This window comes from Penaeus vannamei, chromosome 1 (genome assembly GCF_042767895.1).
Source record: "Penaeus vannamei isolate JL-2024 chromosome 1, ASM4276789v1, whole genome shotgun sequence".
Taxonomy (NCBI): Eukaryota; Metazoa; Arthropoda; class Malacostraca; order Decapoda; family Penaeidae; genus Penaeus; species Penaeus vannamei.
In genome coordinates this window covers 5023308-5028307 of record NC_091549.1, presented here as the reverse complement: position 1 = coordinate 5028307, position 5000 = coordinate 5023308, and the positions used below count along the sequence as shown (strand labels likewise).

General features: G+C 45.2%; 1 protein-coding gene across 1 annotated transcript in view; it reads right to left on the bottom strand.

Annotated features, from left to right (window-relative positions):
• Nucleotides 1–5000, bottom strand: part of LOC138862688 (putative per-hexamer repeat protein 5) — a 49421-nt gene that overhangs the window by 985 nt on the left and 43436 nt on the right. The gene's annotated exons all lie outside the window — the stretch shown is intronic.

Here is a 5000-nt window from a genome sequence, read left to right as displayed (position 1 = left end):
AAATCACACGACAATTCAGAACTAGTGGATTATTCGTATCGCAATGCATAATACACTTTCATTTCTTGAATTGCAGTGTGGCTAGACATTGCTACTTACGTCGATGAATGATCAGGATGGCTAGAGTAATAATAATATTGATATATAAGTCAGTAATAAGGACGATGATAATAATAATAATAATGATGATAATGATAATAATAATAATGATAATCATAATGATAATAATAATAATAATAATAATAATAATAATAATAGTAATAGTAATAGTAATAATAATAATAATAATAATAATAACAATAACAAAAACAAAACAACAATAACAATAATAATAATGATAATAACAATAATAATAATAATGATAATAATAATGGTAATAATAATAATAATAATAATAACAAGGATGAGAATAATAATAATGGTAATCATCATATTAACAACAAGGACGAGAAAAATGACAACAATAATAACAACAATGACGGTAATGAAAATAATAACAACAAGCATATTAACAACAAAGACGATAACAGCAATAATAATAACAACAACATTACTAACCACAGCAATAACAACTCTCAAACGCTAACCCCACCTACCCAACGAAGAAAAAAACACCTGAAACCCACACGTAAACTCACCTAAAAGCAAATCTAGTTTTGTATCCCCTCAAAACCATGAGTCGAGCTACTGTAGTTTACACAGTGGTTCGATACTTCCTTTGTTAATAATTCACGAGGTACACTTTGCCGATTCTCAGTGGTTGGCAACGGTGGTTTTGCATGGGAGGATGGATAGGGTAGAAGAGGGAGGTGGTAGAGAGTGGATAGAAGTGGGTTTGGGTGGATAGAAGGTGGGGTTGGGTCTGGATCGATAGAATGTGGGTTGGGTGTGGTTGGATAGATGAGGGATTGGGTGTGAATTGATAGATGCGGGGTTTGGTGTGAATGGATAGTAGGTGGGTTGGGTGTAGATGGATAGAGGGTGGGGTAGGTGTAGATGGATAGAAGGAGGGTTGAGTGTGGATCGATAGAAAGTGGGCTAGGTGTGGATGGATAGAAGACGTGACTTGGATAAGTGGATAGGTGGACTGGGTGTGAATGGATAGAAGGATAGGTGGATTGGGTATGAATAGATAGAAGGTGGGCTTAAGAGTGAGTGGGTTAGGTGTGGATGAATAGAAGGTGGGCTGGGTTTTGGGTGGATAGAAAGTGGGACTTGGATAAGTGTGTAGGTGGACTGAGTGTGGATGGATAGAAGGTGGGTTGTATGTGGATGGATAGAAGGAGTGTTGGGTGTGGATAGAAAACAGGTGGGTTGGGTGTGGATGGATAGAGGGTTGCTTAAGTGTGGATGGATAGAAGGTGGGACTTGTAAAAGTGGATACGTGGACTGTGTGTGGATGGATAGAAGGTAGGTTGGATGTGGATAGATAGATGGTGGGTGGATAGAAGGTGGGTTGGGTGTGGATGGATAGAAGGTAGGCTCAAGACTGGGTGGATAGAAGTTGGGTAGGGATAGGCGAATTGAGTGTGGATGGACAGAAGGTGGATGGAGGGTGTGCGGATAGAAAGTGGGTTGGGAAAGGAGGACAGTAGGTGGATTGCGTGTGGATGGATAGACAGTTAGCTAGGATTTGACTGACAGAAGGAAGTTTGGAAGTGGATGGATAGAAACTACACTAGGAGTGGATAGATGATAAAATTGTGGATTTGGGTGGAATGAGAACAGGTAAATATAGGGTGGACCGAGTGTGGATAGATAAAGGGTGGATTGACAGTGGATAGTTATTAAACTGAGAGTGGATAGAGGGTGGATGCGGGTACTTGGATAGACGTTGGATCGGGAGTGGATCGCAAGAGGGTAGAGTGGAGTGGACAAATCAGGTGGACTGAAAGTGGATAGAGAAAAAGTGAAATGAATGTGGATAGAAGATGGATTGAGAATGGATGGATAGAGAGAGGATATAGGGTGGATTATGAATGGATAGAGGGAGGGTAGACAGCCGATAAGGGGCAGGATAGAATAATGTATACACATGAATTTATGCGAGAATGTCTCCAACACACACACACGCACGCACACACACACACACACACACACACACACACACACACACACACACACACACACACACACACACACACACACACACACACACACACACACACACACAAACACACACACACACACACACATCCTTATTCGTTAATAGATGCAAAGATGAATATAGACATACATACTAATAAAACTAAAAGAATAAACACACAGACAAAAACATATAAACATATCAAAACAGTAACAATAGCATAATAACAGGAAGGAAGGCTAACAAAAACAAGAAACAAAAGAAGTGCAAAGAAGAGTCAAGAATAAGAACACAAGAAAAAAGACACAAACAAAAAACAAAAAAAAAGTGCAAAGAATAGTCGAGAATAAGGACACAGAAAAAAGACACAAACAAGAAACAAAAAAAAAAGTGCAAAGAAGAATCAAGAATAAGGACACAAAAAAAAAGACACAAACAAGAAACAAAAAAAAGTGCAGAGAAGAGTCGAGAATAAGGACACACGAGAAAAAAGAAAAAAAAAATAAACATACATGGAAGTTCAGGACACAATACTCGAGACCCACGCTGTCATGGCAGAGAGAACCGGGTCCCGATAACGTACTCGTCCGCTAGATAATGCGAAGATAATGGAGGCCAGAAGACGCTCCTACACTCGACAAGAAACTACGACAAAAAACAACAATAACAACAGCAACAACAATATCTATTTCTTTCCAATTCCCTTCCTTATCCGAAAAAAATGATTATCTATCTATCTATCTATCTATCTATCTATCTGCCTCCTTTCGGGGTGTATAACATAAACGATGAATCTTGTATACTTCAATCTTTAAGTGGATTACGACGAGGCACGGAACCCACTAGTGCAACAGGCGTGCCAACCTCCGGGGAGCCTTCTCATAATCCAGGCGTACCAACCCCCACGAGAGAGACCACAACCACCTCCGCGAATACTCGCTCCGCATCAAGGAGCAAGGAGGAGGAGGAATAGAAAGAGAGAGAGAGAGAGAGAGAGAGAGGGAGGGAGGAAGAGAGAATAAAAACAAGCTTGGATACTTCTCTTTCTCTCTTTCTCTCTCTCTTTCCTCTCTCTCTCTCTCTCTCTCTTTATCCCTTCGTACGGAACGAGCAAGCGAATCGAATAGAAGGTGTCCCTTGTTTTTGCCAATAAAAGCGTAGACGTCAGAACTCCGTACCAGCCGGAAATACCTCAAGAGGAAGGAGGGAGAGCGAGAGGGAGACGCAGTAGGCTGGAGTACCGAGAGGGAGAGAAGTGTGAGGGTGCATTTGGGCGTGATGGGAAGGGAGAAAGAGACAGGAAGAGGGAGTAAAGAGGGAGAGGGAGAGGGAGAAAGAGAGAGAGAAAGCGCCAGGCCGTAGTGGCGACACATCCTCTCCAGGAGCGAGAGGGAAGTGAGCGAGGGTGCAGTTGGAGGGTGGAGGGGGAGAGGAGAAAGAGAGGGAGGTAAAGGGGCGTGAGAAGATAGGGAGGTAAAAGCTGTCGTGTGAAGGAGGAATGAGGGAGGTAAAGGGAGCGTGAGGAAGGAAGGAGACTAAAGGGAGCGTGAGGAGAGGGAGAGAAAAGGAGGAGTGAGGAGCGTGAGGGAGAGAGGAGGAATGAGGGTAAGGCAAAGTAGTGAGGGAGAGAGGAGGAATGAGGGAGGTAAAAGTAGTTAATGAGGGAAGAGAGGGAGGAATGAGGGAGGTAAAGGGAGGAGCGTGAGGAGAGGAGGAGATGAGGGAGGTAAAGGGAGCGTGAGGGGAGAGAGGAGGAATGAGGGAGTGCAGGAAGCAGTGAGGGAGAGAGGAGAATGAGGGAGGTAAAGTGGAGCGTGAGTGAGAGAGGAGGAATGAGGGAGGGTAAGGAGCGTGAGGCGAGGAGAGGAGGTAAAAGTAGTGAGGGGAGAGAGGTAAAGGGAAGCGTGAGGGAGAGTAAAGGGAGCGTGAGGGAGAAGGAGGAGTAAAGGGGGAGCGTGAGGGAGAGGAGGAATGAGGGAGGTAAAGGGGAGCGTGAGGGAGAGAGGAGGAATGAGGGAGGTAAAGGAAGCGTGAGGAGAGAGGAGTGGAATGAGGGAGGTAAAGGGTAGCGTGAGGGAGAGGAAAGAGGGAGGTAAACGGAGAGAGGAGAGAGGAGGGAATGTAAGGAGGTAACAAGTAGTGTGAAGAGGAAGGAGAGAGGGAGAATGAAACGAGGTAAAGGGAGACAGGGAGTGTAAAGGGAGCGTGAGGGAGAGAGGGAGAAGGGAGGGTGAAGCGTGAGGAGGAGAGGGAGAAGAGGGAGGTAAAAGGGAGCGTGAGGAGAGAAGGAGGAATGAGAAATATAAAGGGAGCGTGAGCGAGAGGAGAATGAGGGAGGTAAAGGTGTGAGGGAGAGGGGGAGAATGAGGAGGTAAACGGAGCGTGAGGGAGAGAGGAGGAATGAGGGAGGTAAAAGTAGTGTGAGGAAGAGAGGAGAATGAGGGAGGTAAAGGGAGCGTGAGGGAGAGAGGGAGAAAGAGGGAGGTAAAGGGAGCGTGAGGGAGAGAGGGAGAAAGAGGGAGGTAAAGGAAGCGTGAGGGAGAGAGGGAGAAAGAGGGAGGTAAACAGGTGAGGAGAGAGGAGGAATGAGGGAGGTAAAAGTAGTGTGAGGGAGAGAGGAGAATGAGGGAGGTAAAGGGAGCGTGAGGGAGAGAGGGAGGTAAAGGGAGCGTGAGGGAGAGAGGAGGAATGAGGGAGGTAAAAGTAGTGTGAGGGAGAGAGGAGGAATGAGAGGTAAGGGAGCGTGAGGGAGAGGAGGAATGAGGAGGTAAAGGAGGAGCGTGAGGAAGAGGAGGAATGAGGTAAAAGGGAGCGTGAGGAGAGAGGGAGAGAGAGAGGGAGAATGAGGGATGTAATGCGAACAAGAGGGATGAGAGGAAGAGGGAGAAGGAGACATATAAAGGGAAACATGAGT